Genomic DNA, 13,721 nt, shown 5'->3' on the forward strand with positions numbered 1-13,721 from the left:
CTCTCCTAAAGTGCAGCACTTTACTCTCTCCTCCAGCTCTGCTTCACTCCACCTTATTTGTTAGCTATTTCCTGTCCTAATGTGTTTTATATCCCACCTCCTATAGACTGTAAGCACGTTTGAGCAGACACAGGAACAGTAGTCATGCAAGAGAGATGGATTAAAAGACTAAATGTTTTGAAGGGCATGACTAATTGTTTCACCTGCTTAGAGGCTTATTGTAATTTAGCATACCAGTACTTTACCCTGGAGAGACTAAGCCACATGTATTGAAACACCCCTGCTATGTGCTGGTGGTGTAATGCTGATAAAGAAATTGTGTTTCACATCTGGAGGAAATGTGTAAAAATTCAGCTGTTATGGGACTAAGTACACAAACTAGTCAAATCCTTAGGAATGCAGATTCCTTTCGAACCTGATGTGTATCTGTTCCTGGAGTTTCCACCCCAGTTAGGCTTTTCTGACAAAACCATAGCAACTTATATAGCTCTAGCAACCAGAGCACCTATTGTCTTGAACGGGAAATCAATGATGTGTCCAACAGAAAATATTTTGCTAGACAAAATCTATCTTAACCACGCCTATGAGTGCATGTCAGCAGTATCCAAGCAACAATGAACCAAAGTATCCCAAGTATGGAAGTGATGGAGCAGCTGTTATCCTACACCCTCGAGGCTCCGGACCAGACAATTTTGCAGTCTCAATGCCAGGAAAACCTAGGTCAGATAAATATGCCTGCTTACAGCCCAGCCTAAAAAGAGGGATTAGGGGGTCATATATATATATATATATATATATATATATACACACACACACACACACACACTGTATATTTTCTAGAAGCCACATTGATTGGCAAAGATACTAATAACAGGATGAAACGATGCTCACTGCACCATGTTTCTTTTTACATTTATATATATATTTTTTGTTTACATTTCTGTTTGTGTTTGGTTTATGCTTCTAGTAATAAATAAAAAAAAACAACAACAAAAACACTTCAACCCCCCCCCCCCCCCCCCTCACACCATCCTCCCCTTGTCATGCATATACCCTTTTATTTATTCATCTTACTTTTGGATTCTTTAGTCACAATGCTCCTACATTTAAGAATGTAAGTATCGTCCATGTGAAATTGTGAAAAGGTTGAAATATCTAAATGTGTGCTTATTCAGTTAGTGCTGTGATGACCAATTACCGAATAATTGCTGACTATACCTCTACTACACTTTAACTGTGTATGCTAATCATACTGTATTGTACTTTAAAAAGTACTGCTATTGTTATGACATTATATGGAAACTATAATGTTTTTAATACTGGGTTTGTCTAAACTGTTAATTTGCATACGGTTATCCCGAGATTCAATTGGCTAATGTTTCAGAATTATGCTTTTTATTTCATCTGTCGCTGTATTACATGTGATGACAAAAATTGGCAATGGTTTCTTATTTGTGTTATTGTGATGGTTGTCATTATCTCTGCCAACTGAGTCTGTGTTGTGAATCAATTCATTTTGGTCATTGTTAGATACTTAATTCCGCGTTGTTTGAAGATGTCTGTAGTTATAGTGGTTTTGTACAAACCGTGATGTTAGGTTTTGTTAGGTTTTGGAATTCTTCTTCAAGTTCCTGTGTCCTGCTAAAGTTCCTTTTTATTCTAATGTACTGGCTCTTAGAGGTATTTTTAATCTACCCAGGGTGATGGGCGTTTCTTGCATCAAAACAAACATTTCGGTCAGCCGGTTTATGATGATTACTGGTTTGGAGTGGTCCTTCTTCATCTTGAAAGATGTTAAAATATAGGAATACAATACTATACTTATTGTCCTCATTTGTGAATGTGTGGTTCATATTGTTGGAGTTGGTATGCAAAATAAATATTAATAGATTATCTTCATCTACTTGCCAAACTAATAAAATGTCATTGATAAAATGTCTCTAAAATGTAAATTTATTGTGGAATGGGATGTTGTTCAAAATATATCTGCTTTCCTACCATCCCATTAGAAGGTTTGTGTAGGATGGTGCTAGCTCACAGTTGTAGGTAGAATCAATTCTTAAACTGGAAATAGTTGTGTTTTAGATCAAAGCTGATACAATCAATGATAATAACTTGTTGGTTTTGACTAACTTAATTAACCAGCTCTAGAAAGTATTTCACTGCCAACCTCCCTGTTTGATGAGGAATACTGGTGTATAGTGATGTTACATCATGGCTCAGTAGAAGACAGTCCTGGGTCCATGCAATGCCAAGAAGAAGATGTAGTAAATGTGAAGTGTTTTTAAGATAGGAATCCAAGTTTGTGACCATATGATGTAGATAATAATCTACATAGGCCAATATATTGCTCATTAGAGAATCAATTCCTGATATAATTGGCCATCCAGGTGGATTCAACATGTTTTTATGCACTTTTGGCAGACGATAAAAATGTCCGTAACTGGATGTTCTTGGTATAAAAAATGAAATTCATCATGATTTAGAATACCCTTTGTTTTGGCCTCCTAGTTCATTTAAATATTGTTGAGTTGAATCCATGGGTAGTTTCTTATATGTAACTGTGCCCCCTGGAAGTTGACATACCTCCTGGATGTAGTCCTCTTGACTCGTATGAAAATAGCTCCTCCTTTGTCTGTTTTCTAATTTGTATCTTCTTATTATTTTGTAGATTTGTCAGAAAGTTATTTTTTGTGTCAAAACTATAGTTCTGCCATTCATTTGTTTTCACTAATCTCGATTTGTAACCTTGGTTATTAAAATGTCTATGTAGTGTTGGTTTGAGAATATGTTTCTGTATATCTGCAAAGATAGTGAAATAATTGGGCTATTCAGTGGGAGCAAATGTTATCCATCTTTGAGGACCTGTTCTTCCTCCTGAGTGAGGGTATATTTTGAGATATTAATGATTGAATTAATGGTAGTTGTCCAATCTGCCATTTTTTTCTGTTGCACTCTAGTTCATGATCTATGTCTTCTCGATAAGGTAAGTAAAACCTTTGTACTTTAGAATTTTTATTGCACACACAGCGGGTGACCTATATAACTAGGGACAGAAACACTAAAGCATTAGGTATACAGTTTTGTATTCCTAAAGCTTCAGTGTTGCTTTAGTTATGTAAAATGTGATATCAGTAATTGTTGTGTAAAGTCTTAATATCAGAGAAGTAAATGTATCATGAGGAGCCAGTTTAAACATACACTCAAGGCATTCATATCCACTTTGCTTTAGTGAAGTGCTTAAACTACACCTGTCAACTTTAGCTTATTTAGGTGCTTATAGTACCCCTGGCACTGTCTCTATTTAGTGCTAACCCAGTTTTTGAAACGTTTATAAATGAATTAGGGTTCACAGTCTCCTGCAGTCTGGTCCCTCTGCAATGTGTCCAGTTCTATATGGAGTGAGGGTGTCAGAGGACTCCAGGCACTAAGATCACTTCAATGAGATAAAGTGGTTATATTGCCTACAGTGCCCTTTAATGAACATTGTACCAATCTTCTGATTTCTTTTATAATTGCAGAAATAAATAATATCAAACAACTAAGAATGTGCACATTCTTTTGACATGTTCTTGTCACATGAAAGGATGTAAAGTGCTCTCCCATTCGATAGAGGATTGTCTCTGATCCTTGATTACTCTGGGTGAACAATGTATTTCATAAACCTACACAATCAATAAATATTTGCTATTTTTACTGAATGACTAAAACCATATACTATGTTTCAGCTTGTAACTGACACCTAATAAAATACTATTATCTTTCTCTGTATGGTGTTTACATTGGCTGAGTGTCATGCTATAAATATTTCCACATTTATTTTTATAGACTTCCCTAGATAAGACAGAACATATCATTTTATCATTACAGCACAATACTGTTTGTATTGATTGTGTTAAACAGGCATGTCTGTGTATATTGCTGCATTTGTGTTTAGTACCATATATTACAGTGTATTCATTTGTTGTGATTTATGAAATCATCAATAATGTTTAAGTCTTTATCCTTACCACTAAAATGTCCATATCTACTTGTTCCATATTGTGATGGAGAATAAAGTTACACAATATTCTACATTTTCTATGATCAATGGCCAGCCCCTTCTCTTACGTTTTGTAAAATTGCATAAAAAAGCTCTACATGTTGTTGTTTATAATAAAAGATCTCTCATGGTTCTAATCTATGAGGTTATTTTTAATGTATTTTTTTTAAACTAGCAATGATTATGCTAGATATAAATAAAACAATATGTTAGTATTACAAAATACCCAAGGAACTGCTAGAAAAAGTGAGATTACTGAAGTGTAAAACACAATTAATACATGCATTGGGCAAATAGCTTAAAGTTTAAGAATGTTATACTTGTCTTGGAGCTAATAGTCGTTTTCTTTCATTTTCTCCAATAAATATTTAACATACTACACTATATCCTATTATTTGTCCTCTCTTCTTCCTGCACATTAATATACTCAGTGAACCACAAAGCAAGTTAAGTCATGTTATGCATTGTGTTATCCCCCTATTTTTACTTTCATTTTTATTCATCACATTTTCAAAAATGTTTCTAAACAAAGATCAGCAGTAGTGTATTTGAATTTCAGGATTCTATCTCTGCATATATACAAGTAGAGATCGTAGCCATATTAGTCCAATGATGTAGATGTAAAAAACAGATACAATTTGTATCTTGTAATACCTTTTTTATTGGTCTAACAGAATTTTTTAATGACAAGCTTTCGGGAGAACCTCCCTTTCTCAAGTCTAAAGCATTTCTAAACAAGACAACACATAGAATTCAAAGTTGAGTTGTGATACAGGGGTTAAAGGGACATGAGTTCAGATAAGACACAGGTTTGTTACAAAACAGACACCATTCTTGCAGAGGGTCATAAATGTAATGTGTGAAGATCAAAGAGAGAGGGAGGAGAGAGAGGAAAAAACAAGCAAACAGTGCAGAAGATGGTGCTAGAAGGATAGAGTAAATAAAAGAAAATAAGAATGACTTATTATTAGAATGCATGAATTCCCATCCAAGAGTTACAGGATTTGCATGAAGCACAAGCTTGTCATTAAAAAATTCTGTTAGACCAATAAAAAAAGGTATTACTAGATACAAATTGTATCTGTTTTTTACATCATGTGTGTGTGTGGTGTGTATATATATATATATATATATATATATATATATGTATTAAGGCAATTTGGCCTGGATTTGTGGGAGGTGCTGGTATCCACTCCTAGCCTACTTAAGGCACTCCCCTTACCTTGCTCCTTACCGTTCGAGGTCAGCGTTGAATGAGGATACACGTCCGGGTTCTCTCAGATGCCATCATGGTTTTCTTCTTATCCGCGAGTTTCTCCGCAGCAAGCTGTGTCCAGGAATCCTGTTGCAGGCCTTTTCTGTCCAGCTTCTTACCCCGGTCTTCGTCGTGGATCGTGTCCCAGGGACTCCTAAACCATAAGTTAGACCTACCTGTCACACCAGGATTGGTTTCCATGGCACACGTTTCAGCACGGGTACTCGTTTTACGTTTTTTTCCCTGCCATGCCGCAATTACACAAGCTGTTCGTGGCTTCATTTCGTACGGTTATTCGGCTAAATCATGTGTATTAGTTAAATGATCATTTCGCACATAACTGTTCCCTTGCTACACTGAACAAGTTATCATTTCAGTTGTTTTGCCGTTCGGCACTTTATTCATGATATACTTAAGCACGATTGCTGTTTGCATTAATTCATACGTTTAAACTATTCGTCCCAGCTTCTGTTTCCCTTCACATTGGGTTTCGGTTGTCTTCCTATGTATTATGCATAAATCCTTTTGTGAGTTACATTTCATCATTTCATGTATATAACATGCGGTTAATAATTTGCTTGTTTAAATAGACAGATTATTTGCATTTCTGTTTAAACGTATCAGTATTCTATCAATGTTCATGAAACCAGCTAATATATCTGTATGGATCATTTTGACTCCCACGCTTTTCAGGAGTTTTCCATACTTATCCATTTCATTTAAATTGGTTCAGCCTATGTTACAGGCCTCATTTCTGGGTTTTAAACTATGACACATACATAAGGATACAGTTTTCCTTTTCATGCATGCTCGGGTTGAATCACACGTACTGATCCAACCAATCATACGTCTTTTTTACTGCACACACACACATATATATATATATATATATATATATATATATAACTTACATCATTTTAAAGCATTATGTTTTCCCTTACACATTGTTATTATATAACACATATGCTGTTTATACATAGGCCACAGCCTCCCTCAACCCTTCCTCTTATTTTACTTGACACCCGTCATACATCCCCCACTGTTTCAGACAGATTTTTGTATTAAAGCCACGGCATCACTTCTCCTTGGTAACACGTTTATATTCCCATGGTATATCACTACATTTCAATTTACAAGTAATACGCCAGCAAGCCTTAAAAACATCGCTGGTACAGGCTACACAGTCTACTTCTTTCCCACAGTCCACACTCCCTTCCCCTGTTTTTCTGTCTTACAGTCACCGAGAGGCCTAAAACTCCTGCCACTACAACGGGTGGCCTCAAATCCCCTCGCGCCAACGCATAGATAGAGCCTCTCAAGCCCCTTGGCAATTAGTAGGGCCTCACCTGTCACCAAACAAGTGTAATGTTTTGCCATCCGGCTTAGCTAGCCTGCCAGTACTATTTGGTTTCATACATAAATTAATTGTTTTGTTTGTAGTATGTCTCAGGAAGGGGTAGAGGATTTCTCCCTGCCTAGCACATCGGCTAGAGCTATCACTCTCACACATGCAGGAGAGGTTGCTAGTCCAGCATCGATAAGATCCTGGACGCTCCCTCGTATAACTACGGAATTGAGGAGACGGCAAATGCCCTACCCCGCTACAGCAAGGAAAGCAGAACTTTTCAAGCTGCTACGCACTTCAACAAACAACATGGATGCCAGGGAAGGACCTTGCCAGTCCAACCCAGGAGACATACATTTCATGTTGTCTTCACTCATGGCATCCATGAACAAGGTCAACTCCAGGCTGGAGAAACTTGAGTCGGTCACCACGGCCCTTACTCTAGCAGGGCCACCCGCTGCTGCTTCACAAGCACCAGTCGACTTGCTATTAGTTACTCCAGCCATCACCCTGGAAGACCAGGAAGTTAGCCCTGCTCATATGATCCCTGAGCACATTAAAAAAGATATCCTGGAAGGTAAAGATGTCAACCTGGCTTCCCTGCTGATTGCCTCTCAGGATATTGTAGAAAATAAGACTTACGCTTATGATGATGTGTCTGTTGTTGTCAGATCTAGGGACGCCCGCCTAAACAGGAAACTCACTATCCCTGAGTTTATACTGGCCTTTGGTATTTACCGGGATGTCATCTGTGCGGTCTATCCCAATAGAAGAGAGGAGTTTGATCTTTATATGCACAAGCTGGTAGACCTGGACAACAAATATGGTGGTTCAGCCTTTTATGATTACCATAGGTCTTTTTCTGCAAAAGTGTCTGGAGCCTTCTCCCAGTATGGAACAAGATCCAACTTGGGAAAGATTGATACCGTCATATTTTGCAGACACTTTGCAGGGCTAAGAACACCGGCTTGTGCATACTGCTCCTCTACAGCCCATACGACAAATTTCTGTCCCAACACGTCGGACGAACATGCCTCTATGCAGGGAGCTAGTTCCTCTGGTGTTCCAGAGAAATTGTCAAGAGACAAACTGGGATGTCCAATCAGTAGATTATTGCATATCTGTTTAAAATGTTTTAGGGCACATGCAAAAACCATGTGTCCAAATAAAATGTATTCCAAGCCTTACCTAACGTCCATTAATATGCCAGTATTTACTGCATTTCTGTCTCATCACCCGTCTAGACACCTGGTAGACTTTCTTATCTCTGGTTTAACAGAAGGCTTCCACACAGGTATTCTACACATACCACCCGGGACTCTGGAATGCCCTAATCTACAATCTGCACAACACAACCCTACAGCGGTTGACACTCTCATAGCCCAAGAAGTGGCTGAGGGTTTCGTATTGGGGCCTTTCAAAACTCCTCCATACATAGAATGGCACACTAACCCCATTGGTATTGTCACAGGGAAATTTTCCCTTAAACAGAGACTCATCATTGACTTTTCGGCACCACACTCATCGGCCAACCCCAGTCTTAACTCCCTCATACCCTCTGAGGAATTCTCCCTGCAATACACCACCAAAGATCACGCCATTACCGCTATCATACAAGCAGGGGTTGGAGCCTGGCTTAGTAAGACCGATATTACTAATGCCTTTAAATTACTGCCAATCCACCCCACACTGTGGCACCTGCATGGCATCAAGTGGTCCGGGAACTACTATTTTTTCTCCCGTTTAACTTTTGGGTTCAAAAGTAGCCCAGCTATTTTCAACACATTTGCCGAAACATTGTGCTGGTTACTATTGAACATAGCCAGATGCCCTACGGTATTACATTACCTGGACGATTTCTTACTGGTCGAGGAGAATACTTCCCCTCCTAGTAGCCTCAAAGCTACCACCAAGCTATTTGAGCAACTAGGTGTACCAATCTCCCCTAAGAAAACAGAGGGGCCAGACACGATTATCACTTTTCTGGGTATTCAATTAGACTCAGCCACAATGCAAGCAAGCCTACCACACGACAAGATAGAGAACATTCTTACTTACATCAACAGCTACCTTAACCCCTTAAGGACCAAACTTCTGGAATAAAAGGGAATCATGACATGTCACACATGTCATGTGTCCTTAAGGGGTTAAGCTTGGTACTTGCAACCGCAAAGAGCTACAGTCCCTGCTGGGATCACTAAATTTTGCTATGCGCATCATACGTCAAGGCCGCTCCTTCATATCACGACTATTGTATCTTTTTCCACGATTCCTACATGACACACACAGTTTGTCCTTAGATACCCAAGCTACGGCAGACCTAAACATGTGGAAGAGATTTTTAACCACTTGGAATGGTAAAAGTATGTTCCTCCCTCAATTGACTGACTCATCTCCTACCATTTGGTCAGATGCTGCATCTACCACAGGTTTTGCAGCAAATTTTGGGAACGAATGGCTTTGGGGCAGCTGGCCTACAGCAGTTCAGGATTTGGAAGGTTTTTCCACTACCTCAGCTCTCTTTGAGATCTATCCCATCGTGGCGGCTGCCATAGCATGGGGTCATTTATGTGCTAATATGCCAGTTTGTTGTTACTCAGACAACCAGGCAACCTGTCACATCATCAACAAAGGTCGTTCCAAATCCCTTACGATCATGAGGTTTCTGAGGAAACTCACTTGGTTGGCAGCTTGTCTTTCTATATTGTTTCCATGTTCCAGTTATATGTAACACAGCTGCTGACAATTTGTCTTGTTTTAAATTTCAGGCTTTTCATCAAGCACTCCCGTCAGCTGCGCCCACAGCCACCACCACTCTAACATTTCAACAACTCATACGGCACTAGAAACCATCATGCATCATAGCAGGACATTGTCCCAATTGGCACTATCAAAAAATATGCAGAAAACATACAACAGGGCTTTTACACTAGTCAAAAGATACCTTCTGGAACATAACATCATGCAACCATTTGTTATGACATCTTTTTGGGGTTTTGCTTCTTTTTGCCACCTTATACTTAAAATGTAATTTAACACCATCAAACTCTATCTCACAGGCATTCAACACCATATGCTCATCTTACACCCAAACAACACTAGTTTCATGGCCTCTCACCAGATTAAGACCATACCGTGCATAGAGGCATTCAGAAATCTGAACCCACACGTACATCACAGAGGCTACCCATAGATAACCATATCTTCAAAGCATTGTCTAACCTGCTTGATTTAAAACCTGTTGACACCAATACAAATTCTGTAATCAAAGCAGCAATATACATAGCTTTCTATGGATTTCTAAGACCTAGAGAGTTCACTACAACCACCACAACACAATCTACTCCTATTCTCCTCTATTCCCACTTAACAAAACACATGGATCATTACATCCTTACTTTACCTCACTCTAAAACTAGTCAGCACATACCAGTAAACATTCCGTACTATCCCACACACACACACACAACAGGTGGTGTCCCGTCAGGGTTCTTGATGCATACATACAGCATCAAAATTTACTACCATCACAACCATTACTACTATCACAAGGTTCAGTACTCACCACTACAACCTTCATGACCTACGTTAGGTCCATGCTCACTCAACTGGTCCTCAACGCAGCTAACTACTCAGGGCACTCCTTCCGCATAGGAGCAGCATCCACAGCCTCCAGTGTCAACATTCCAATTCATGTTATGAAAACACTGGGGCGCTGGAAGTCATCCGCTTACTCACGATACATACCGAACCCAGTACAAGTATTAAGGGATGCTTTCAAAAACATGGCTGGTTGATAAATGTATCTGTATTTGGTTGTCTGTAATAAAGTTGATTACTTAATTTTTGCCCTCTTCTTTCTCAGGCCTACCTCATCGTCGGTTCCGGCACACCACAACCGACTTGCCCGTTTTACGATCCTACATTCAATTATGGTATTTCACACTGTACTATTATAAGCACCTAACACAAGTATTAAGGCAATTTGGCCTGGATTTGGGGGAGGTGCTGGTATCCACTCCTAGCCTACTTAAGACACTTCCCTTACCTTGCTCCTTACCGTTCAAGGTCAGCGTTGAATGACCCTCCCACCACACCACATTTTAACATTTATTTCCTTTCTATTTCTTTTTCCTGGGTAGGCCCTCTTCTTTCTCAGGCCTACCTCATCGTCGGTTCCGGCACACTACAACCGACTTGCCCTTTTTACTATCCTACATTCAATTATGGTATTTCACACTGTACTATCATAAGCACCTAACACAAATAAATGTATATATATATATATATATATATATATATATATAAATATCCAAAAAATACCGGCACTCCAGGAATTCTCAGTAAAACAAGTTTTCTTTAATTCAGTTCAGGACGTCAACGTTTCAGCTCCTCATGGAGCTTTCATCAGGACAACTTAAACAATGAAACAAGCAAGCTTGTATAGGGAGAATCTAAATTAGTGTACTTACATATTCAGGTGTTCTCCCTCCATTCCCGCCATCGGACGGATCACAGCTGCCTCCGCATCAACACACTTCACTTCCGGGTACCCGACCCACATGATCGGATCCGAGGTATCTGATTCGCCGTGTGTCGTTGCCGGGCAACCAGGGACGCCATCGTCACTTTAGTCAAACCCTTCACTTACGGACTGCGGCATGAATCAAACCTCCCAAGCCCTTCAGTGTGTATATGTGTTGCCGTGGCAACCGGACCGTGGACAGTCGGGAGGGGAGGGGAAACAAGGAAAATCGTTAAACGAGCAGTAGCAGATAATCAATAGTATTTAAGAGATACTGGGCAAAACATATTTGTGGCATATATACAAACCGATAATGTGTATATCATATCTTAAGTGAGTGGTGAGGTCATAGCCTCAAATATCACGTGAGAACTATACTGTGTAGCGATCTGTGAGTAACGTGATCAGCGAACTCTTAGAGTCTGTGTGTTCTTGCTGGTAAAAGGCTATATATCTGCCTGTAGTGTATGGTGTAAACATAATTATAACGATGTGTATCTAGGGAAGATACAATTGCCTGCTACTGAGGCAGGAGTATGTATCTTATTGTATGGTGCTCTGCCTGTATGCTAAAGTGAAATAAAAAACGCTAACATATAACAAATGTGCAACTTGTGGAAAATGCAAAGCAGTGCTATTATATACAATGTAAAGTAAATCTATAGGGTAAGGAACTACAACAGTGCCTAGTGAAAATAATAAACATAACCGATTGACCCATATGTAATAGGTCCAGTCTCAATATGTGAGTGTAGGACTATTTCCTTCACCCCTAATCCTGCTCTATCCCACTCCATATGCAAGTAACAAAAAATTGTTTTTATAATAGCTAAAAAATTCTCTTTATGTGAAATAAAGAATAAAAAATTTTAAAAAGCAGTACTAAATTATAAGAATATTACTTGGACACCGTCCAATAGTGGTAGGATACACATCCCTATACCCCAAATAATGATGAGATGCTGTGTGCTATATTCAGCCTAGTACTAGGGAGTCATAGGAACATAGTGAAGGAACATTTTTCGTTCAAGCCCCTGGGCGAGATGGTGTCCAACCGTGTAATCCAATACGTTTCTCTCTGTAACAGGAGTTTGCCCCGATCTCCCCCCCGGAGTGGGGTCGGTACATGGTCAATGGCCACACACCTGAGAGAGGCCAGGGGATGTGATAGTTCCAGAAAATGTCGGGCCACAGGTTTGTCCGACTTGCCATCACGATAGGCAAGTCGGATACTCGATCTGTGGCCCCTGATTCTTTCACAGAGTGCCGTCTCTGTCTTGCCGACATAGTTCAAGCCACACGGGCAAGTCAACTTGTAGATTACAAAGTCACTCCGACAGTGAATCCGATGTTGGATTCGAAATGTCTTACCCGTGTGAGGATGGCTAAAGGTTTTGGAAGGGATAATGTGTCCACAGGTGACACACCCCAAACACCTTACACATCCCGTGTTTTTAGAGTCTTTAGATGTCGGCTTATAACAGTGGGTGGGATCTGTGTTCACTAACATATCCCTTAAGTTCCTGTTTCTTCGAAAACAAAATAGTGGTTTCTGGCGGAGGCTCTTGGGAAGGGATGGATCCAATGCTATAATATTCCAGTTTCTCCGGACCGATGTAGTTAATTCCGTGCTGGCGGTGTTGAAAAGCATTGGAAAAACTGGTCTAGGATTAGTCAATTTATCATCACGTATTGCAGGGACCGTATAGGTACTTCTGGCTTTCTTGAGAGCCTCTTCTAGTATAATACGGGGATATCCTCTTGTTTGAAATTTCTTGTACATAATTTGCAGTTGGAGGTCACATTGGCTCGTTTGGGAATTGTTGCGTAGCACTCTCAGGAACTGGGAAAACGGTAATGACGTTTTTAGATGCCTAGGGTGGAAGCTCCCGTAATGTAAGATGGTATTGCGGTCAGTTGGTTTAGTAAAGAGTTTATACTCCAACTTTTGATCAATGACCATGATCTCAACGTCCAAGAACTGAACACTATGTTCGTCAATGTGACTGGTCATTTTGACCGGAGTGGGTAACTCATTAAGGCCTCTTATGAAATGGGTTGCTTCCTCCACCGTGCTGTTCCATAAGATGAGGATGTCATCGATAAATCTGAAATATCTGATGACTTGTTCCTCATATTGTTGCAAAATGTATTTCAACTCATATTGGTACATGTATGCGTTCGCATACATGGGGGCCATAGCCGCCCCCATGGAGGTTCCTGCTACCTGCAAGTACCATGAGGTCTCAAAGCGAAAGTAATTGTTCTGCAACGCTATATCCAACAATTCCAAAACGTATTCAATGGTTGGGCCGTGGTAGTTTGGTGATTGTGTGAGAAGGTCCCGCATTGCCTGTACACCATCCTCATGTGGGATGATGGTGTACAAGCTGCCGACATCCATGGTAATCAAGACTCCTTGGAAAGTTCCCACCTGCTTCAATCGATGTAAAAGATCTGGAGTATCCTTAATACATGTTGCTAGTGCCGTCACGGGGCCCTTGAATAAGAAGTCCAGATATTTGGCTATTGGTTCTAACAGCCCCTGTACTGC

The sequence above is a fragment of the Pelobates fuscus genome, chromosome 4, assembly GCF_036172605.1.
Source record: "Pelobates fuscus isolate aPelFus1 chromosome 4, aPelFus1.pri, whole genome shotgun sequence".
NCBI classification, from domain to species: domain Eukaryota; kingdom Metazoa; phylum Chordata; class Amphibia; order Anura; family Pelobatidae; genus Pelobates; species Pelobates fuscus.